Raw genomic sequence first — 25,222 nt, 5'->3', positions numbered from 1 at the left:
CATATCCTGAACTTTAGAGAACTAGAGCCATGGTTAGGTTGCAAACTCATTGCATCATATTGTGCCTACTTGACTAATTGTGCATACTCTATGTGTTTTTTCTAACTGTTTGTTTGACTTGTGTTTAAGCCTTAAATAAACTAATTAATGACTAAAAGGACTTTTCCTAATTAATTAATTAATTAATTAATTTGAGTAATTAAAGTCTAATAATTTAATCAGAATTGACTTAGTACGACTTTAGGCTTATCCCGTAGAGTAAAAATACCGAAAGCAGTCCAAGATTAATGCTCCAGTAATGGCGCAAAAATTTGGGCTGTAGTGCCACATGCTGCTGTGTAACGCCAAACGACAACCCTGTCGTCCGGCGCTGCACTATAGTGTGTGGCGACAGTCCTGTTGCTTTGGTGAAAGTTCAACATTTTTCTTGAGTCGTCATGACGAGTCTAATTAAACAGTTTGCTAATCAGTTTGATTATTTTATTAATAAACAACACCTTTATTAAGTTCTTAATTGAGTCTAGACACTAAATCCCATGGTCTTACACAAGAGTCAATGCATGTCACTTGCACTCACAAATAAAGCACACACTAATATGTATGTACACTTTGACCATGATTAGAGAGTCTTCTATGCGCGTATCTTCCGTCTTTTTTTTAGGGGGTAAGTCGGATATTAATCCTCCAATTAAACCACTTGTTTGAACCCCTATACTTGATTCCCAAAAATATACACCCTATTTTTGCTTTTTTCTTTTTCTTTATAAACCCGTAAAGTCAAAGTCAATTTGAGTCAAGTCATTAAAATAAAAATGGTTTAATTTACAGCGTGTGGTCAAGAAAGGAAGGGCTTTTGATCATAGACAAACTTTTCGTTCAAGTACGACTTTTTGACAAACCAATCACTCGAAAAAGAAAAGCCAAGAAGATAATGGCGAGTTAAGAAGAAGTTAATGAGCTCAAGAAGCAAATGGCTGGTGTTATGAACTGCTAAAAACCTTAACCCTCCAAATTAATGACCCTGTGAAGCAAAAACAAATGGAGCTCATGCAAGAAAGTTTGAGCAAGATATCTAGTGATTACATGTTCTAGGGTATTAGTTCACAAGGGGTCTCGGTGGACAAGGAGCTATTTCCGCAGAATTTCAATGCCAACGACATCCTAAAATTCAAGGCAACTGATAACCCTTATTTTCATTTAAGAGATTTTGAAACAATAATGAATATTAAGGGTATTGATAGAAAAGTATTTCATTCTCTATTTTCCCTATCTCTTGAAACCGTTTGCTAGCAATGGTTCTTCTCCATTGACAAAGAGAAAACCTCTACTTGGGAATCAATAGTAAACGCTTTCATTGATAGATATAAATGTAATATTTAAGTTGAAATTGATCATAGAGAACTTGAAATACTTAAACAAAATGAGAATGAAGGTTTCACTTATTTCATCAATAAATGGAGAGAAACCTCTGCTAAGATGATTGAAGTACCGAGTGAAAAAGAATCTGTGAGGTTGTTCATCAAAACCCTCTAAGAAAAGTACCCCAAGCATCTAAAATACCAAAACAATCTACACACCTTCAAGGTCGTCTTTGATATTGGGATTAACATTGAAGACGACCTTACTAAACAAAAAGCTGCTAACAATAACTCCAACATTGGCTGGAAAGGCAAGAAGAACGACAATCCTTCTTCTTCCAAAACCACCCACTCAAATAATGTTAGCACCTTTAATTTGAGTGAAGTCATTGCTGTGAACAACCAAGGACAAAAGAAACTATTTAGGAGAAACTTTACTCCTATTGGTATGAGTTATGACACCGTATTCGATCGATTGAATGCAAAAGGTCTTATAACTCCTATTGGACCATTTGGGGACCCACCAGTTGAAAAGAGGACAGATAATTGAAACCCCAATGCACACTGCAAATATCACCAAGGTAGGGCCATCTCACAGAGAATTGTTGGAAGCTTAAGGAAGCTATCCAAGATTTGATTGATAACATTAAACTACCATTGCCCCCTGCAAATAAGAACCCAAGAATCAACAATGCACCTCTCTCCGATTCCTTCGCCATCTCTAATGAGGAAAACCATGTTGATCTCTCATCTCTCCTCAAACATGTTGAAGAAATTCATGCTATCGAAGAAGAGGAGGAAACATTTTTTGATGCCATGGATGACTTTCCCTCTAAACTTGAACCAGCAACCAAGGAAGATGTGCGAATGCTTATATGGTCCATGTGGAAGGGAATAGACCTACTACGTGAAGCTATTGAATTAGCAAAGAAACAAGGAGAGGAACTTCAGAAAAAGTATGATAAAGTTTCACCCATGAAGAAGAAAAAATTCCCCCTCCAAGTAATTGACACACCCAAGAAGAGTAATAAACTCTATACTTTAATTGGGATCTCCTATGCTAAAATTTTCAAAATGCTCTCCGAAATGGTAAGGTCAAACCTCTCGAACCGAGACCATTTAAATCTCTAAAGAGGACAAACATGTTCTACTCTCCATACCATCAATCAAGAGGACATACCATTGAAAACTGTTTTAAATTCAAAGATTTAATTCAAAAGATGATTGATGATAAGAAGCTAGTTCAAATACCACGAGAACAAGACGTAAGCATTAACGGGGTTTGGGACACCGATGACGAAGACGTCTACCTAAAAGACATGGAGGAGCCTCCACTTTCGATGTCATATTCAATAGGTTATTTTTGGGATGAAGAGGATTCACCCATAGAAGTCCTCACAAGATCCGGGAGGATGAAACCTCCCATTTCTACACAACCTATCCCAACCGTGCAGCAAGTTCCCATACCTATTATAGAAGACAATGACATTGTCAAGCAATTCAAAAAGACCAAGGTCGAGATGAACGTATGGAAACTTCTAGCTACGTCTCGAGAACATAAGTTGGCGGTAATGAATGCCTTGGATAAGATAGGGATAGATTCCGACACCACTCATGAGGGGTTGGCTAACTTCCTTACGAGTGATCTCCCTAGTCCTATTAACTTGATCACTTTTTCTGATAAAGATTTACCTCCAGAAGGTGACAAGCATTACAAGGCACTAAACCTCACATTAGTCTCCAAGAGAATGAACATCCCAATGACTCTAGTAGACAATGGATCGACAATTAATGTTTGTCCACTCAGAAATGCGAGGATGTTAGGCATAAGGAATGAAGACTTAACCCCGTCAACACAAGGAATAAGAGCCTACGACAATACTCGTCGTCAAGCTCTTGGTAAAATTACTATGAATGTAATGGCGGGAGCAATAGAACATGCCACTACCTTCCAAGTGGTAGATATTAAAGCTTCATTCAACTTATTGTTGGGACGCCCTTGGCTTCATGACCTCAAGGCCGTCCCTTCATCTCTTCACCAACAGGTAAAAGCTATAGTTGGAGGAATCCCTATCACAATCGATGCTTCACCTATAAGGATTAAAGCTGTTAAAAATCTGATCATTAATGTGGAGCACGATGAGGATGATGAAGACTTGTGGGGCTTTAATGAAGAGGTATCCTTAATCAAGGAGGATGAAAGGACCCCTCTCTATCACGACCCCCACTCCAATATGACAGTAAATGCTATTCTCAAGAGACAAGGGCACTTTCTTGGAATGACTCTAGGAAAGAAAAAGGAGATAGCAAAACAAGTGGAATTACTTGGCCTCCCTAAGTTAGATACTTTCGGACTTGGTTTCAAACCGACTCAGGAAGATCTTAAGCGAGCCCAAGAAAGGTCTAAGGAGTGTAGGAACGCTCGCACCCAAAAGAAAGCATCCCAATGGATCAGTATCCTCTTACTCTCAATGGACAGTTCATAAGAGAAGGAGAGGACTATCCATGCTATGAATTTCCCAAACCTTTTGTTGTAAATGGCATAAGGCAACCGGGGTTTGAAATCTTTCATGATTGCTACTTTCTAGATGAGATCCCAACTCCTATTCACAAGGAGAAAGCACCCCCATGCTTTGACTTTAATGTCATGGGATTACTATTTGGGCGAGAAAAAGATGAGCTGAGATATGTAGAGGATAATTCCTCGCTCAGCCAAACGGTCCTACAAAGTGAGAACTTTGACCCTTTAAAGCTCATCACTCCAGCGGAAGGGTTAGTACAAGGATGGCGCAAGACGGTCAAGGTGACTACTCCAAGTGGAAGGAAAATCTCCATAACAATAGGGCAAGGACGAATGTTTGAAGAGTAATCTAAGTCAGAGTCAGAGTCTTTTCCTATAGAGTCTTCCAAGTCTTTAGCTATATCACCCCCTATTTCTTCTATTTCTACTCCTAGGATAGTTGGAAATCAAGTCCCTCAGGACATCTCCCTTTTCGATGTAATGATTTCAGAATTCAATAATATATCTTCTTCGGCTTACTCCTCGTGTTTTTCATTAACCCAAGATGTTGAGCATTGCTTAACTAACAATGAAAATGACAAAGACATTATTAAAGAAATGGAAACACTTGAAAAGAAAACATCGATAATTGAGGATACTGAGACGGTTGATATCTCAAATGATTTAACCATTAAAAGAGAAGTTAAAATCGAATTAATGCTTAATAAACAAGAAAAAACCGATTTAATTAATCTACTTAAAGAATTTATTTATGTATTTTCTTGGTCATATGAAGATATGCCAGGCATTAATAGAGAAATAGCTCAACACACTATACCACTAATTCCAGGAATGAAACTTGTAAAATAAAAGTTACGTCGAATGAAACCCAACGTAGCTCTTATAATAAAAGAAGTTCAAAAACAAATAACTGAAGGTTTTATCATGGTATATAAATACCCCTAATGGGTAGTCAACGTGGTCCCAGTTCCAAAGAAAGATGGAAGGGTAAGAACGTGTGTCGACTATCGAGATTTAAATAAGGCAAGTTCAAAGGATGACTTCCCTTTACCACACATCGATATATTAGTAGATAATACAGCAAATCATGCACTTTTCTCATTTATGGATGGATACACGGGATACAATCAAATTCTCATGGCAGAAGAAGACATGGAGAAAAAAATATTCATAACACCATGGGTTACAACTGTTACACGGTAATTCCATTCAGGTTGAAAAACGCGGGTGCTACTTACCAACGAGCAACAACTGCTCCACTCCATGACTTGATGCACAAAGAGGTTGAAGTATATGTAGACAACATGATTGTTAAATCAAAAGATCGCCTAGAACATCAAATAGCCTTGAGAAAATTCTTTGAAAGGCTATGAAAATACAACATGAGGTTGAATCCATCAAAGTGCGCTTTTGGAGTCACCATAGGAAATCTCTTGGGGTATGTCATAAGCTCTAGAGGAATAGAGATAGACCCAACAAAGATCAAGGCGATCATGTCAATGCCACCGCCCAAAACCGAGAAACATATTCGAGGGTTTATTGGCCGGTTGCAATATATAAGTAGGTTCATATCGAAGCTAACAATGATATGCGAACCAATATTCAAGAAACTCAAAAAGAATGTGCCAGTAATATGGGACGATGAGTGTCAAAAAGACTTTGAAAAAATCAAAGCCTATCTCGCAAATCCTCCCGTGTTATCACCAACACTTCCAGGGATTCCTCTTAAGTTATACTTAACAGTCACCAAGGAGACAATAGGGGTTATGCTTGCACAAGAAGTAGAAGGTAAAGAAAATGCAATCTACTATCTAAGTAAAAAGATGCTTGAGTATGAAGTCGCTATACACCGCTTGAGAAATTGTGCCTCGCATTGGTGTGGGCTACAACCAAACTAAGACATTACATGCTCGTGCATACAGTCTTTGTATTTTCCCAAATGGATCCACTTAAGTATCTGTTCGAAAAGTCTACACTCAATGGGCGCATATCAAGATGGATAGTCAATTAGCCCAATTCGATGTAAGATTCATGCCTTAAAAGGCTATCAAAGGATCTGTGGTCTCGGATTTCCTAGCGGATATTCCAATAGAAGATTCTACGCCGATACATGACAATGAATTTCCAAACGGAGACTTGATGGTCACAGAAGATGATACTTGGACTGTATACTTCGATGGAGCCTCAAACCAAAAAGGATGTGGCGTTGGAGTATTATTAGTATCACCTAAAGAAGAGCACATTCCAATCTCCATAAAGCTAGATTCGACGTTACCAACAACGCTGCTGAATACGAAGCATGCGTGGTAGGCCTTATAACTTTGGCATTGGGAGTAAAGAAATTTCAAAAAATTTTGAGACTCTTCATTGATCATCAACCAGATTTCTAAAAGATGGAAAGTAAGGACTGAAAGTCTAGCCGCTTACCAAACTTATCTGGAAACCCTCACCAATCAGTTAGAAAAAAGTAGAATACACTTATCTACCTAGAGAGGAAAACCAATTTGTTGATGCCTTGGCAAGATTAGCCTCAATGGTTAGGATTCCTACGGAAATCGAGCAAATGCCTCTAACTATAGAGAAAAGGCATAAATCGGCTTATATTCAATCCATAGAAGACGATGAAGTGGTCCATGATGAGTGTCATTTATGGCACTCATTTGGTTCTTTTTAGGGTGAATTTCATGTTATTCTATAGCATTTATTTGTTTTATTTCTTTGTTTATTCATTTCTTGGTTTATTTTGTTATTTTCTCTTTTGTTTGCTTGTCTTTCTTTATTTTTCAGGTTAAGGTCGTTATCCAAGTTTCCCAAGGCCTCTTCCCAAGTTCGGAATTGATTAGGATGTATAGTGTTCTCTATTTAAAGCTTAAGCATGGAGAAGTGCAAATTCCTAAAGTCCTTTTTCTAGTCTTGAACCCGCAAACACAGAGTTTAGAAACTGCTAGGTCCCGTGTTTATCAAGAGCATTAAGTGGAACGCACAAGGAGCATCGGAATGATAGGGAAGAAGGCTCCCCTGCTCCCAGGCGCGGGCGCGCACGACCATGGTGCGGCCACGCGGCCTGGTGGCGCGGGCGCGCCTCCCTCTTGCGCGGACACACCTGTCTGGGTCCCTATCTGTACCCATATTTGCGCGACCGCGCTCTCCCTTATGGTCGTCCTCGCCTGTATGGGTTTATTTGGGGAAAATCTAACTAAAACTTCTCTTAGTTAGTTTTACTATATATAGATTTTCTTTCTATTTTTAGAGAGAGGATTATTAGAGAATCATTAGAGAATTTTTTAGAGAATTAATTCAAAAATTAGAATTAGAATTTTAGATAGAGAAACTCTAGATTGTAGAGAGAGAAGTTCTTAATTGTTGATTGATGATTGAAGATTGTTAATTCTAGCATTTCCTCCATTGAATTGAAGCAAGTTTGTAAGGATTTCTTTTACTTTAATGCAATTTTTAGCTTATCATTTCAATTGCTTTGTTGATTGTTCAAGTTTGAATTGAATTTGTGATTGAATTAGTTCTATTGATATGATGATGATGAAATTGTTGATTAGCTTAGTTTTGATCTTAATTTCAATGGATTGTGAGTAGTTCTCTTGCTAGGGGAATGGTGAAGCATGTATGAGTGATGGATTGATGCTAATTGGGGGAAATTGATGGAGTTGATGTTGTGATTAAATTGGTTTATTGATTAAGTGCATGTGTGTGATTAATTAAAGAGTAGCTAACTTTGATTTGTTACACTAGAATGCATTGTAAGCTTGCATTGATACAAAAAATTGATTTGTGGCTTGCTTTTGTCGATTGAGTAGGTTTGCAAGGTTCCTAGTTAGAGTCTCTCGTAGTTGGCGCTAGCTTGACCTCTAGGAGATTAGCCTACCTTACTCCCTTGATTTCTTAGTTGATTTTCCCTCGCAACACTTGACTTAGTCATCTCCAATCCCAATTAGCTATTTCCATTCCGAGTACATGCGGATCCTAACCCTAGTGCTTGTTAAATTTGATTTCAATTTGATTGTTTGATTGTTTTGAATACACACACCTCACTTTATTGCTTTGAAATAGCGTAGCTTTGACTTTAGCATTCATTTCCCGTTCCTAGTGGTTCGACCCTCGACTTACTCTATGCTTTGTATAGGGGTGTGTTAAGAGATTATAAATTTTGTTTTGACCAAGGGTAGATTAGTTTACAATGACCTAGTCTGGCCCTAGATCAAAAAATGGCGCCGTTGCCGGGGAATGACGTAGATGATTGCTATTGTGGTTGAGTCTATTTCACCTTATTCTCAAAAATACAAAAAGATTTTTCTCTTTAGGCTACATTTGTAGTTGTACTATTGATATTTTCTTTGAGTTTTTTGTATACGTAGGATAAGAGGAAGGACTTTAGTGCCATTTGATCCGGAAATCGAGAGAACAATAACAAGGATAAGGGTTGCTAATCGTTCTTTGAGTCCAAGCTCTTCAAGAGAAGATTTTCACCAAGAAAGAGAAGAGGAGGATCAAGTAAGCATGGGAGATAATCCAAGAGTTGCTTTGAAGGAGTTGGGAACTCTCGGTGCATATAGGTTTGAAAGTGGGATTGCATTGCCAACAACACCGGCAAATGACTTTGAAATATGACCGGCCATGATCACTTCGATTGAAAGAAGACAATTTAGTGGGGCTAAGATTGAGAGTCCGCTAAACAATTTCAAAGAGTTCAAGAAGTATTGTAATACTATCAAAGTGAATGGTGTTTTTCAAGAGTTTATCCGGCTCAAGTTGTTCCCCTTCTCTCTCATAGGTCGAGCCTTGGAATGGTTAGTCTAGGAGGTCAAGCCAAATTCTCTTAGAACATGGGATGAAGTTACCAAGGAATTCTTGTCTAGGTTCTACCCCCAAAAGAAAACGGCAGAGGCAAGGGATTTGATCCAAAGTTTCAAGCAAAAGCCTAGTGAGAGCTTGTATGAAGCTTGGGAAAGGTATAAGGAGTATCAATGAGAATTTCCCCATCATGGCATCCCAACCTATCAAATCATTCAAATTTTCTATGGAAGGTTGAGTCCTCAAGGAAAATCGTGTCTTGATGCGGGAGCTGGAGGCCCAATCATGAACAAAACCGAAGAAGAGGTTGTGGACATTATAGAAGATATGGTGCACCATTACATGGATTGGAAAGAAGGAGAAAGAGAGTCTTCAAGCAAGAATGGATCAACGGTTTATTCAGTTGATCACTTTAATACCATCAACAATCTATCCTCTCAAATTGCAAGTTTGGGAAAGGAGATGACAACAATCAAGGCCAAGCTTGAGAGTGTAACTTCTAATGCACAAGGTCATCCCTCCCACATTAAAGGGAGAGGTATATCTTCTAACTCTACTCCTCTTTCTACTTCTAACAATATGCCCAATGGATGTTTGTTTTGTGATAATTGTGGGTCTTATGACCATGATGCTTCTAATTGTTCAAATGAGTTTGAAAATCTTGATGATGGTGAGAGTAGTGAATGTGAACATGTGAATTTTGTCTCAAACAATAACAATGGTCAAAGGTTTTATGGACCAAGAAACTTTGGAAATAGAAATTCTCATCAACAAGGTGGATTTGATAACTAAAACAATGGTAATTATTGGAACCAAGGAAACCAAAATTTCCAAGGCAACTATAATAACCAAGGTTATGGGAAACAAAACCAAGGCCAAGGTTATGAAAATCAAAGCCAATCTCAAGGCTTTGGTGGCCAAAACCAAAATTTTGGAAACAATCAAAATCGAGGCAATTGCAACAATCAAAATAGGGGAATTTTCAAGACAATCAAAGGGGACCCCCACCCGAATTTGGTCCAAAATCTCAAGGTGTTGGTGAAAATTCCTATTCTCAATCGTTCAAGTCTAATTTGGAGGAGATAATTGAAAATAAAACAAAAATCTTGAACACCTATATGGCTGTGAGCGATAAGAAATTTAATGAGATCATGACACATAACAAAATGCTTGAGACACACATCACCCAACTAGAAAACACTTTGAAAGATTGTGCTAGTCCTTCTTTGTTGCCTTCTCAAGGAGTTAATTCTAAGAAACCCGTTTATTCCATCACTACAAGGAGTGGAAGAGTTCTTGAAGAAAGAGTTTCTAGGGATTGTGAGGAGGACAAGAAGAATTAGTGTTTCAAGTGAGCAAAAAGAGGAAGATGTTTCAAGAGATGTGAGAAAAGAAGAGAGCCATGAGAAAAAGAAGAGTGATGAGAGAAAGCAAGGGGAAGTGAGAAAACCCGACCTTCCATATCCCCAAAAGTTTATGAGGAACAAACTAGATGAACAATTTGGGAGATTTCTTGAAATGTTGAAGGAGGTCCATCTTTCTATCCCTCTAACCAAAGCCATAACCCAAATGCCTAGATATTCCAAGTTCCTTAAGGATATCTTGAGTGGCAAGAGAGGTTGTAATGAGATATATTTGGTGGATCTTGGTGAGTGTTGTAGTGCTTTGATTCACAATGACCTCCCCAAGAAGATGAAAGATCCGGGTAATTCCTCCATTCCTTGCAAAATCAAGAGTAAGGTGTTTGAGAATGCTTTATGTGATTTGGGTGCTAGTGTGAGCATAATGCCCTTCTTGGTCTTCAAGAAGCTAAAGCTAGGAGAACTTCTTCCTACCAACATGACTTTGCAATTGGCCGATAGGCCCATCAAGTTTCCCAAGGGAAGATTTGAGGATGTTCCCCTAAAGATTGGTGGTTTTACAATTCCCGTTGATTTCATTGTGCTTGAAATAGAATATGGCCACATTCTTATTATCTTAGGGAGACCGTTCCTAGATACTTTGGGAGCTTTGATTGATGTTAAGAGAGGCCATATTACATTGAGAGTTGGTAACAAGAAAGAGAGCTTTGAGCTAAATCCAATGCATGAGTCCTTATCCCTTGTGAAAGGAATCAAGAGTGATGATTCCCTTCGTTCTTTTGATAATGTGTATGCGATTGATTCTTCATCTAACAATATTCATGATATTTTTGATGATGTGCTTGTGATTTTTGATTTCATGAAAGTTAGTGAAGATAAGAAGGAGCTTCCAAAGGCTATGAACGAAGAGAAGATTGACATCCCTCATTGGTTTGAGCTCTACCCTCGAGAAGAAGAGGAGGATTCCATGGAGGTAGATGGTGTGAAATCGTCTACAAAAAGAAACAAAATAAAGAAGAAAGCATGAGCTTCGAGGAAAAAGAGAATGAGATTGAAGATGAGAAATGAAAAGATTGTTTTTGATGTGCAAGCTAGTGAATTCTTATCAAGCAACAATGAGAGGTTGCTTAAAAATGAAGGAGAAGTTGTTTTATCCGCTACCTTTGACAAGGTGGTGTTCTTTGATCCTTCGTGATTTAGAGGAAGGGTCGAGCTAAGGACCTAAGAAAGCACTTCCCGGGAGGCAACCCCGAGATTTCTAACCTTTTCTTTTGATTTCTATTTTTCTTAATTTTCTTTCTTTTAATTTCTTTTCTTTTATTTCACTTGTTTTAACTTTGGATTTATAGGTTGAATTCTTGGAGTTGGATTACATCAAGTGGGAACGAGCAATGGAATGGTGTTTCACATTTTTTGATTTATTCATGTTCAATTTTATTGAAATTTTGAGGTAAAAGGGGTAAGAATTGTTAGAAAGGTAAGTTAGGAATTGAAATTTGTGCTTAAGTTTGAAGAAATTGGAACTTGGTGAGTTCATCGTGGTGCTACCATTATTTGGGGTGTTGAACCCACATTTTTCACATTTAGAAACTGATCGTTATGATGGGGTCAAAAATCTCGGAATGATAGTTATCGATGTACCCACACATGAACGCACCAAGGAGAAAGGCAAGAGGAGCAGCAGCTGGCGCGGGTGCGCGCGTCACTGGCGCGGGCGCGCTGCCAAGCTGCGCGGCGGCGCAACCCCCCCAGTCGTGCCTTCTTCTTTCTTCTTTCTTATTTCTTTTCCCTCATTTCCCCTTCACCCTCATTAATCACGCACACAAACCCCTTCACCCTCATCAAAACCGCACCATACCCAACTCACATTCATCAAATTTTCACTCAAATTCCTCCAAATTTCCATTACAATTCATCAAATCCTCTTGTAATTCTTCCATTTTTAACAAATTCATACTACATTTCACCCATAACAACCACCATTCTCTCTCCTCCATTGTTGAAGCTTATTTGGGGATTTTCGTGTGGGTGGAAATTGGTGGCTAAAGATTTCTCTAACTTGCATCTTGTATGGTATAATCATATACTCTTACTCTTAATTGCTTTATTATACCATATAATTGCATGTTTTAGTTAATTCATGGGTATGAATAGTAGTAGTATGTATTTTGATGGTTTTGATGTTTGAAATTGGATTTTGGTTGGTTATTTGTGATGTATAATGATTGTTTATTGCTTACATTGTGTTGTTTGTTGTTTGTGTAGCTTGATTGATCGTTATTGTTGAAAATTGTTGTGGTCAGATTTTTGGTAGTGGTGCTTTGTTGATAATGTTGAGCCTTGGTTATTGATTTCTTTGTGCTTGGAATATGGTTTGAATGCATTTGGTGGCTTGAAATGGTGGTAATTGTGTGCATTTGGGATTGCTAAACTTTGGTAGTGAGTTGTTGCTTGTTGGTTTTGGTTAAGGAGTTCGATTGAAGCATTCAAGATTGTTGCTTGGAGTTTCTTGGGGTGATTGTGGTGTTTTGAGTTGCTATCTTTGAAAATCATCATGTCTAAACACATCAAAAGCCTCTTCAAGAAACGAAAAACCAATGAAGAACCCGCTCCTTCTCCCTCTACCTCACTACAACGTCAACCTACCTCTATCCCCAAACTTAGAATTACCGACCCAATCCAAAAAGCTAGACACTCCAAGCTCAAAGCAAACCGTTCCCTCAAGCCTTCCCGTCACTACTTTCAAGCGGACATGATTAAATTGGGAATTGATGAGGATTTGACGGAATTGCTCAACAACCTTTGCATGGGATCTTTTGTGAGCCGGAGCTTTCGTATATATGTTCAACCAACTTTGGAGTTCTTGGCCACGTTTGATCTTGTGCTATTTGAGGGTGGTACCTACCATGTCCGATTTCAACTCTTCAACATTCAATTTGATCAATCTTTGGAAGAGTTTAATGCGGCTCTAGACTTCGATCCAAATTCTGATATTTTGGATCCCGAGTTCTTCTTCAACGATGAGTATGATCAGAATTCGTGGTGGGACGATATTTCTGGTTGTCGTGACTTTGTGACCCGGTATGCCAAGATTAGTAAAGTATACCAACCATGTCTCCGGGTTCTCCATAGGCTTCTAGGGTATTTAGTGTTCCCGAAGCAAGAATTGGGAAAGATGAGCCAATTGGAACTTCGAATTTTATGGGTCCTACTCGTGCGGAGTACCAGGGTCGCCTAAACTTGGGGTACACTTTTTCTAGCTATTGCCAAGGGTTGCAAGATAGGGATTCCGGCGAGATCCCTTGTGGGAGCATGGTCACTAGGCTAGTGACCAACCTTGAGCTAGGGCATTATTTTCCATCTTGCACTCCGGTGGGGGATGTTGATTCTCTTTACCTCGACGTCAAGCAATTGAAGCAAATCCATTTCTTGGCAAAGAATGATGACGACGAGGTATTTGATTGGCTAAGGGACAATTAGCATTGGTGCTATCTCCCTAACCCCTCCTTGACTTCTCTCCACCGAGAGAATGTAGCAAACATTTGGCATGTCCCCATTAGTCACCGCCCGCCCTACTAAGATTATGATGAGGAGATGGGTGAAGAAGAAGAAGAGTCGCAACAACAACAACAAAAACAACAACAACAACAACAACAACATCAAGAGCAACATCACCAATATGCTAGCTCCGACTTGGATGCCCTTAGTGCTCAAATGAAGGGAATGCAAATCCGTTGGAGGGCATGTATGATCAAGATTTTGAGGCCCTCTATACTCATATGAAAGGGATTTCGGAGATGCAACAAGGTATGTTTCTCCAACAACAACACTTGTATGATGCGGGTGTTAAATGGGGAGAAATCACTCCCCCGGTTACCTACCCTTACTTTCCACCCCAATATGGTCCTCTACCATACTTTGGGGGTGATGGGGTACCTACGTAACCATATTGGCAAGGACCCCCAGGGTCCAACACCAGACTCGCTCATTCCTTGATGAGCACGGTAACTACGATTACCGTGTTCCCAATGGGAGAGACTATAGGGGTGATCGTAACTACCCCTATGTGCACCCCGATCATCCACTAACGCTCGCCTTGCCCGAGCAATTCACTCCCCTTGCCCCTTGGCAACAAGATAAATTTAGGGGGCATTATGGTTGGCCACCAGTTACACCGGGGGATGGGATCCTCATGGTCCCCCATCCGGGTTTTCCTATGATAGGGATAACAATGATGGCTCCGGGCCGAGTGGTAGTGGTAGTTAGTTCCCTAATTTTTGTGCCTTGTGCCTCCATCCCTTGTCTTATGTGTGCTTGCTTTGTATTGTTGGGATGTTGAGATGTATCTATGATTAGCTTGGGGGAACTTTTCATTTTCTTAGGGGTTTTGTCTCGGTGGCCAATTTATTGTTGAAAATAACCTTGCTTCTCTTGATTCTTTGCATGATGATCTCTTTCTTGATTCTAATTTGATTATGTTTGCTCATTCTTGATCTTGTTGTTATTGTGATGATGATGTGTGTTTGCTCCCTTGAATCCAAACCCATAATATCCAAATCCCATGAATCCAAACCCTTGAATCCAAATTTTGTAGTTTAGTATTTTGATGCTTAGTTAGAAGTTTAATTTGTTCTTTAGTTCCTATTTTCTTATATTTGTTTTCTTGATAGTTTAGTTTTGCTTATTTTTTCTTTTTAATTTTCTTTTCGTTTTCTTTTCTTTTCTTTTGTTTTGAAGTTACTAACCGTTTTCTTTGTCTATAGTTCTCTTTTCCATTTTTTATTGTTCTCACATGGCTTTGATGATGATGCTTTGTTTCTTGGAGCTTCATGAGGTGGTTGATTCTTCACCTTACTATTTTAGCATTGCTTGGAAGCCGGTGAGATCGTTCTTATTTTTCTTTATTTTCTTTTATTTTCTTGGTTGCATAGTTTAGGATTAGTTTTAGGAAAAGTTGAATGGTTCGAGGATGGATGCTTTTAAGACCTAGAGTGTTTGGGATCATTGACGATGTTATCATTTGATCACTTGTTTGTCGATTGGGAATTACATGTTTTACTTGCATATTCGCTCCATTCTTTATTTTCCTTCTTTTCCTTTATCTATGTTTTTCTTTTCTTTTCTTTTCTTATATTTTACTTTTCTTTCTTTTTCTTTTTGTTTTTGTATTTTGGTATATTTTGAGGCTTTATTTGTCACCTTTTTGTTTTTCTTTTTGAATTGAACTATACACAACCGATTTTTGCTTTTGAATGAATATCTTCCTAATTGGTATGGATATGCACGGTTTGAGAATATGCTTGGTTGAATCTAGGATAGGTGTATGCTAAGGTAGCATGTTCTAGAACTAGTAGGAAGATCATGAAACCGGATTCTACTTGTTTGTGGCATGTTGGTAGTTGCTTCCTATGGTCGATTTGACACCTGTAATGAGTTTTTGCTACATCCATGTGAGGTTCTTCATTTTTTCAAGCCTTCTACATATCTTGCATGAGTGGCATGGATCCTTGACTATTGTGGACCTAATCTTGAATCTTGACTCATAATTCTCAAACACAAGACCGAACCATCTAGGGAGGACAAAGGCATCTTTTCGGGATGGTAATTTTTATTTTTCTAGGTTCAATTTTCTTCTTTATTTTAGTTCTTTGGGTTTACATTTACCCTCTTGCTAACCATTTGAGCCTTCTCCCTTCTTTTCAGGCCACATCTTTAGCATTTTGAGCCTTTTGTTTCTTTTTGTTCCATTTTTTATTTTTGTGAAGCAAATGGTAATGTTTTTGGAGTTTGTGGTTTATAAGTATGGACATTGGTTCCTTTTGTAAGCAAGCTAGTGTTTTGTAAATATTTTGTGAAAATGGCAAATGTATGATAGAAAAAGCCGTCCAAATTTTAAAAAGGCAAGGATATAATAAATGCAAAATTGTAAAAGCTGTCTAAAGTTAAAAGAGGCGAGGACAATTGCTTTGAATTTATGCATAAGAAAAAAAAAAGTAGAAATTGAGAAAATTCAAAAATATTTTGATGTGATTCTTTTCCCCTTTTCAAGCATTGAGGACAATGCTTCCTTTAAGCTTGGGGGAGAAGATTTTACGCTTTTTGTAAATATGATTGTGATTATGGCTTTGAATAAGCTTGGGGGAGTTAGTTTGTTTTTGTTTGGTGACTACTTGATTGTGATTCCAAGAAAGGGCCCGTTCTTTGCTTCACTATTAGGGATACCATCAAATTTTAAAATTTTAGCCTACCCTTAACCCTTCTTGCCTTTACGTTACAACCATGGGAAAGACCTTTCGACCTAGAGGTTGAGTCAAATTTCGAGGGAGGGCATTATGAGTTAAAGCCTAAAGAGAGGGGATGCATAGTCAAGACGTCGTGTAGTGTTTCTTTTTTGGCTCCTTCGAGGAGCTATTGAGATGCTCATTAGAGGGAGATTTGGGACTATAGGGAGAACATGGTAAGATCGAACGGGATGAAGGTGAATTGTGATAACTAGCTCTCTATGCTTAGCATACTCTATGTTTCAATCAACCTCGGATATCTTGAAACGTGCATACCTCTATTGCTTAAGAAAGATGTTTATTCATTTGAAATGTGGTCATTTTGTATAGTCCAATTTGTAAAGGTTTCAATTTTGTTTTTCTTTCTTTTACTTTCCTTTTTGTGGTTTGCCTCATGTATGTTGGTGGAGAGTTATAGGTTAAGCTCTTAGGAAACCTTTACGAGACCTCACTCGTCCTCATAGGTGACTTTGGGGTTTAAAGGGCTTGTTGTAGCTAAAAACAACTGTGATTCCTACGAAAGTGAGTCTTAGTGTATATTCCCGTATCATGTCTTTCTTTTTCTTTTTGAATACGTTTTTCATCCTTATTCTTTCTTGCTTTGTTTTGCTCGAGGACGAGCAAAAGTTTAGCTTGGGGGAATTTGATGAGTGTCATTTATGGCACTCATTTGGTTCTTTTTAGGGTGAATTTCATGTTATTCTATAGCTCTTTTACTTAGCTTTTCCTTAATTTTACTCTTTAGTTCTTTTATTTTGCATTTTCTTTGTTTGATTTCTTTCTTTATGCATTTCTTGGTTTATTTTGTTATTTTCTCTTTTATTTTCTTGTCTTTCTTTATTTTTTAGGTTAAGGTCGTTATCCAAGTTTCCCAAGGCCTCTTCCCAAGTTCGGCATTGATTAGGATGTCTAGTGTTCTCTATTTGAAGCTCAAGCATGGAGAAGTGAAAATTCCTAAAGTCCTTGAGTTGTGCATTCAAGCCGTGGGGGCATGATTTCTAGTCTTGAACCCGCAAACACGGAGTATAGAAACTGCAAGGTCCCATGTTTATCAAGAGCATTAAGTGGAACGCACAAGGAGCATCGAAATGATAGGGAAGAAGGCTCCCCTGCTCCCAGGCGCGGGCGCGCATGACCATGGTACGGCAGCGCGGCCTGGCGGCGCGGGCGCGCCTATCTGGGTCCCTGTTCAGTACCCAGATTTGCGCGGCCACGGTCTCCCTTATGGTTGGCCGCGCCTGTATGGGTTTATTCGGGGACTATCTAACTAACTTCTCTTAGTTAGTTTTACTATATATAGATTTTCTTTCTATTTTTAGGGAGAGGATTATTAGAGAATCATTAGAGAAGTTTTTAGAGAATTAATTCAAAAATTAGAATTAGAATTTTAGAGAGAGAAACTCTAGATTGTAGAGAGAGAAGTTCTTGATTGATGAATGAAGATTGTTAATTCTAGCACTTTCTCCATTGAATTGAAGCAAGTTTGTAAGGATTTCTTTTACTTTTATGCAATTTTTAGCTTATCATTTCAGTTGCTTTGTTGATTGTTCAAGTTTGAATAGAATTTGTGATTGAATTAGTTTTATTGATATGATAATGATGAAATTGTTGATTAGCTTAGTTTTGATCTTAATTTCAATGGATTGTGAGTAGTTCTCTTGCTAGGGGAATGGTGAAGCATGTATGAGTGATGGATTGATGCTAATTGGGGGAAATTGATGGAGTTGATGTTGTGATTAAATTGGTTTATTGATTAAGTGCATGTGTGTGATTAATTAAAGAGTAGCTAACTTTGATTTGTTACACTAGAATGCATTGTAAGCTTGCATTGATACAAAAAATTGATTTGTGGCTTGCTTTTGTCGATTGAGTAGGTTTGCAAGGTTCCTAGTTAGAGTCTCTCGTAGTTGGCGCTAGCTTGACCTCTAGGAGATTAGCCTACCTTACTCCCTTGATTTCTTAGTTGATTTTCCCTCGCAACACTTGACTTAGTCATCTCCAATCCCAATTAGTTATTTCCATTCCGAGTACATGCGGATCCTAACCCTAGTGCTTGTTAAATTTGATTTCAATTTGATTGTTTGATTGTTTTGAATACACACCTCACTTTATTGCTTCGAAATAGTGTAGCTTTGACTTTAGCATTCATTTCCCATTCCTAGTGGTTCGACCCTCGACTTACTCTATGCTTTGTATAGGGGTGTGTTGAGAGATTATATATTTTGTTTTGACCAAGAGATTAGTTTACAACGACCTAGTCTCGCCCTAGATCAGTCCAAGATGAAGAAGAAGAAGAACCGTGGTATATGGATATACGTAATTACATCACCAAAGGAGAATATCCTCCTCATGCTGACAAAAGAGCAAAACGAGCATTAAGACTCTTGGCTTCCCAATACGTACTCATAGACAACGAGTTACATAAAAGGGTACCTAAGGGTTGAGCTCTATTATGTTTAGGGAAAAAAGATTTACAATGAGCTATGAGAATAGTCCACGAAGGCATTTATGGAACCCATGTTAATGGCAAAATCCTAGTCCAAAAGACAATGCGAGAAGGGTACTATTGGACTACCATGAATAGGGATTGTCATAAATATGTAAAACGATGCCCTAAATGCCAAATTTATGCCAATTTACAACATGTTCCTCCATATCTACTTTACACCTACACTTCACCATGGCCATTCTCTACATGGGGAATTGATATTATTGGTAAAATTACCCCTCCTGGGACAGGGGGTCACGAATACATCTTAGTAGCAATTGTTTACTTCACAAAGTGGGTCGAAGCACAATCATATGCTAAACTCACTGCAAAACATGTAGCACTCTTCATCGAAGGGAATATCATTTGTCGATACAGAGTCCCACATGAGATGATAAGTGACAATGGAACTCACTTTCAAGTTGAATGTGAAGAATTGTTACAAAAACATGGCATTCAACACCATCATTCTTCCCCTTATAGACCTCAAGCAAATTTAGTAGTTGAGGCAGCTAATAAAAATCTAAAGACTATTATCGAGAAAATGACAGAAAATTACAAGGATTGGCCTGACAAACTCCATTTCGCACTTTGTGGTTATCGCACGTCAATTCGCACATCAACAGGAAATACGTCATTCTCCTTTGTTTATGGAATGGATGTCATACAACCTGTAGAGTTAGAGATACCATCTCTAGGTAATGGGACGATTTCATCGCCCTTTAAAAGAAAAATATAGGGGTTTGTGTCCCAATGATTAATTGCATCATGGAGGAAAACAAAATTTATGTTTAGTTGTATATAACTTAACAGAGGGTCAAGGTGGTATATTTTAAATGCTAATTTATCCTCAATAGAAAGGGAAGTGTCCCATTGTTTCAAATGTTGTCAAACGTTTTCACCACTTCTCAAACAAAAGAAAAGAGGAAAAGAACGATAAAAAGAAAAGAGAGAGAAACAATTGTCTTTATGAATAATACTATCAACAAATGAATGTGAGATGATCAAAAGCCTAAACAAAACCGCGTTTAAATGGATCCAAACGAGATAATTTTTTGGCAATTTTCACTCAAAGGAAAGTACCCCGCAAGTGGCGCGCACATCTCACGAGTTGCGCGCGCCTGCCATGCGCAATACATGGGCGCGGCAGCCGCGCGCAACCCATCAAGTTGCACGCGTCCTATTCTGTCGCGACATGCTGGTTGGTTTATTTTCGTATTTCGGGCTACCAAATAATAGAATATCAACGAAATCTTATGACAAATCCATACGCTTACCTTTGTCAGTATAGTTTCCTTTCTTTATTCTACTTTTATATTTTATTTTCTTTTTCCCTTTTCTTTTTTCTCTTAACTTCCTTTTTATTTTATTTTATTTTATTTTATTTTAAGTTTTTTTCTTTCCTCCTTTATTCTTTCCCCTTTGTTTTTTCGTTTTTTTTTTTCTTTTTTTTCGTTATTTTTTTAGGGGGAAAGTCAGGAACCCTTTCCCTCCCTCCGAAAATTTTTCGCTTTTAAATACTTATGGAAATAAAAATAAAACAAAATATGATATATACAAAAAAAAAGTGTCATGTGTACAACTGTAAAACTTAAAAAAATGTACATTTTCCATAAGGAAAAAAATTATAATAATAAAAAATGGAAGTCAAGATGCTCGACGGCTCCCGGAAGGCTGATGTACATCCTGTAAAATCCAAAACAAAGATTAATACACGAATCTGTAATAACTTTGATAAGAAAATAAAACAAGATTTATCGCGGCCATTCGATGATCACGGCATGACAAAGCCACGAGGGCTCTCCGATAAGCAGCTTGGAAAACAAGCATAGTCCTCACCATGACGTTCACGTACGGTCTCCAGCGGAACCTTTTTTTAAAAGTAATAACAACAAAGGACAGTTACATAAAAAAAATGTATATGATATATGAAAAAATATACATGTACAAAATAATCATACCGACTCAACCGTCTCTGGTACAAACGGAATGTCCTTATCCTCCGCCGCCAGAAGCGTCTCACAAATCAACGACCCAAAAGCGTCGGTATACGTAACCACCGCCATAGGAGGCACCTAACCACCTAGCTCAACTCGCTAAAATATATGCAAAAAAAAGAGAGTCAAAGTTCCGAACAATAGATAATAATAATAAAAAAAAAATTAAAAAAAAAAGAGAGGGAGAGAGAGAGAGAGAAAAGAAAAAATGCTAACCGGGACAAAAGCTGGGAAAGGAGTCATCCTAGATGCAACAAATGCCGGGTAAGACACATCCGGTAGCACCAACTACTCTGCTAGATAACCAAGGATCACCTGAGCTCGATCATCGGTAGACAGCAGATCTGGACGCAGCATCCGGATCAGCGGATCCGCATGAACCAAAGGCTCCTCGGACACGAACTGCCAGAGAACACGCTCGCTTAAAAACCAAGCGTCTTTCCTTTGGAGCACATAAAGTCCCTGATAAAGGGCCCGAAAACGTCAGCGAACCACGCCTGCTCGAATGGCCTCAGAACCCCGACGGAGATTAATCTACAAAACACAATCAAATAAGAAAGCCACTCGAAAAAAAATATACATATGTGTGCAGTCAAAACCATACTCACCGACGCACGAGTCGCCAAAAGAATCCTCTGGCGAAAGTCGCCGGCTGTAGTAGCTCGCTTCTTCCTTATCATGACCAAACGATGGCCGATAGTAAAACGGGCCTCCCCGAGTATCCTGGGGGATAGGAAAGGCAAGTACGAGTACCTCCAAGCCTAAAAAAGAATATAATGTGATAAGAAAGAACCAAAATGGTGACATAAAAATAAAAAAAAATAAAGATTAAGATAAATTCGCACCTCGAGGATGCGACCATGCCACGAAACGGAGATCCGAGGCACCTTAGTAACTGTCGCGGAATCCATCACCCGGGTCGCCTTGCCTATAGCCATCAGTATACGAGCATACGACACCTCCGCCCAACTAAAGTTACCCACTTGCCCCAAATCAATGAGGCAAACGAGTAATCCGATAGTGAAACGCTCTCCCCTTAGTAGCTGTCGCGGAATCCATCACCCGGATCGCCTTGCCTATAGCCGTCTGTATACAGGCATACGACACCTCCGCCCAACTAAAGTTACCCACTTGCCCCAAATCAATGAGGTAAACGAGTAACCCGATAGTGAAACGCTCTCCCCGATTAGACGGAATTAACGTGGGCAATGTATATCTGATCCAAGTGCTCAGGTGTACACTATCGATCAACCTCGTCAAAAACTGAGTACGGACAAGACTACGCGTACATATGAAGGGCCGTTGCAATGCGGTCCCCCACAAGGTCGCGCAGCCTCTCGCCTGACCCCTTCACGGTCTCTATAACCACAGGCTCACCTCCAAATGGAAAACCCGTGATCATAGTGAAGTCTAAAGGATTAACTGCCGTCTCCCCCCACGGAAGTGGAAAGTGTTGGTGGATCCCACCAAAACTCCAGCAACTCGCGAAGGAAAGCTAACAATGCAGGTTGACTCGATAAGTCCCGCAGAGCCGCCAGTTAGGGGCTGATCCCCGAAAGCTCCACCACCTCCTTCACCACATCGGGTAAACTTCCAAAATGACCTCTCAATTTACCCAAGCCGTATAGACACATGCTAGGCTCACTCTAAAGAAAATACATGAGAAAATGCGGTAATGAATTTCAAAAAAAAAAGAGAGAAAGAAAGAAAAGATGAAAGGACGAAGGCGCAAAATAACTCACTATGTCGCGCCAACTCCGAATCGAAATGTGATGGTATGGGTCCCACCTCAGGACTTGAGGGTGCCAGTTGGGAGGAGCCTCCTAGACCGCATCCTCATGACGACGTTGATCAGCCCCGACATTTCACTCTCGAACCTCCTCACGAGGACGTGTCACCCTCTTTCGAGGGCGAACCGCTTCGTCGGGCACTCCTCCTAGATTCTCCTCAACATCAACGAATGGAGGGGAGTCCATACTATAATCTACAAAACTCTTTATTAGTTTACTTTTCTAAATAACTAATATACATGTCCTAGACCCATTTTCAGCAACATAACGACTAACGAGATGGAAAAACACAAAAATCGAATGACACCCACGCTTGGGGGCTACGATACCGACAGTTAAACCTAGTAAATGGGGCTTTAACACCCACAAAATTCGTCCTACACCAGTTTCAACTAAAGTATTCTAGAGATTATATTCCTAAATATCAAAGAATCGACTATTTTCAGGCGAATAATAATGACATTAATATAATTATCGTCTACCAAACAATCTTGAGGTTCAAACATAGCAAAAATAAGCTAAAGTGTATACTTTACGCCATTTTTCAGATTCAAAATTTTCAAAATATGATTCATGAAAGTAATCATAGTTCTAGTATTCAATTCACTTCATAATCAACAAGTATAACCAAATGAGCAAGCAAAAACAACAAATTCGAAATAAAATTCGATCAAAATACCAAGAACGAACTTGAACAAAGAAATGCTCATACAAGGTTCAATACTCAACCATTTTTCATGAAATTTGTTGCAAAACACTTCATAAACATAGCATGAAAACATGGAACAAACAATTTCATAATGGACCAAATTAAAAACCCCCAAATTCGAATTTTGGGGTTTAATGGTTTGAAATTCCCCAAATTCAGCCAAAAAACAAATTAAAAAAAATCAAAAAATTACATCGGATTATGGAAAATACGAATAAGGGACGAGATCTACTTCCTTTAGCCTCAAAGAGAAAAGAATGCCGAGCTTTGTAGAGTGAGAAAAGGAGGAAAATGGCAAAAAAAAAAAAAAAGAGATAGAGCGAACTGAAATCGCGCTCTTCGATGTTTCTTTTACTGACTTAAATGTCGTGCACAACAAAATCTGTTGCGCGTGACGGGCAACTCAGAATGATGCGTGCACCTAGCTAGTGCGACCCAATAAGTTGCACGTGGATACTGGTCACTTAAAAAGATCAGTATTTTGATTTCGATCCGTTTTATTTATTTTTAATGGTTTTTGCTCGTTATTAGACGTAATGGCGCACAAATTATTGAATTCTTTTAATTTGCTTTGCATCTTGTAGTTTTCTTTATTGATAGTTTTTTGCATCATCCCGCATGCACACCGTGCTTTTTGCCTGTCCCAAGCATACGTTTTGGATGTTCTTCTTGAGCATGTCTTAAAATGTTCCATTGGTGCTTTGCGTAAAAGCTCCCATAGATAAGTTTGTCATTTTACTGTACTAACTTTAGAAATGTCACGTTCTTTTTGTTTTTTTCATTCTTTTTTTGGCGTCCACAACAAAAGAATGGCATATCCTGCAGAGTAAAATTGCATGGCGTATCGTACATCGTAAAATTGTATGGCGTAGGTGCTGCGTAAAATTGCATGATCTTCCCCAGCAACGTGATCTACCTCCCGTAACAAAAATGGTAGAACTTCTTTTCAACTTTAGGCGTTAGCTTAACGAGTCGACTTGCACGCCGAACCATCGAGGATAAGGCACATTCTCGATTAGAGCAAGTACGGTAGTTAGTGAGCTTACTAGGTTATCGGACAGTTAGGGTGTCCATCCACCTCCTATATAAAGAGAGACATGCCGAAGTTGCACCTATTTAGACACATGCCCCCAATCCTGATACACGTGTTTTCATCTTGTGGACAAAACTGCTGAAAGAGTTGTCGATTTTCTTCTCTCTCACTGGATTTGGATATATGCCTCCAGTCATAAGACATGTATTTCTATCTTGGGGACCTCGAATATTGCATTTTGGTAAGAGACTTGGCAGGCGTGTCGCGTACCTAACAAAAATAACCTAACTAACCACTACTATGTAGACAGGCAAGTAAGGGTCGAATCCCAAGAGACTATGGTTCACCAATAACTATTTAGACTCAAGTGATTACTAAGAAGAATTCAACAATGATTGATTAACTAAAGAACTAATGTATGGAAAATTCAAAAAAACAAACTAAAGAATATGAAGAAATCGAATAATTAAAACATCCAAGATCAAGTATCACCACAATTACGAATGATGCAATTATATTTCTACCCCTAACATACAATTCCAATTGAATGGGGAAAAGTAAACCCTAATCAATACCAAGGACCTCTCTCGAGTATCAATGGCTTCTCTGACATACAATCAAGCCTATTCTCATGGTATCATGCATATTAGAGACATTAAACACATTACTCTCACTTCCCAATCATCAACCCAACTATTCTCATGTTGAAAATCAAACCCTAGATTGATCTACTCAAATCCGTTTAAATCCAACTCTCGATGTGATAGAAACAATGGAATAATCACAATACTAAGATTACGTCTAACCTAGTATTGGCATAATCACAATCAAATTAGCATAGCAATTGTAAAAGTCATTAGAGAATTTAAAGTTTTAAT

This window comes from Chenopodium quinoa, unplaced genomic scaffold (assembly GCF_001683475.1).
Source record: "Chenopodium quinoa cultivar QQ74 unplaced genomic scaffold, ASM168347v1, whole genome shotgun sequence".
NCBI classification, from domain to species: Eukaryota; Viridiplantae; Streptophyta; class Magnoliopsida; order Caryophyllales; family Amaranthaceae; genus Chenopodium; species Chenopodium quinoa.
Note: the sequence above shows the minus strand (reverse complement) of the source record.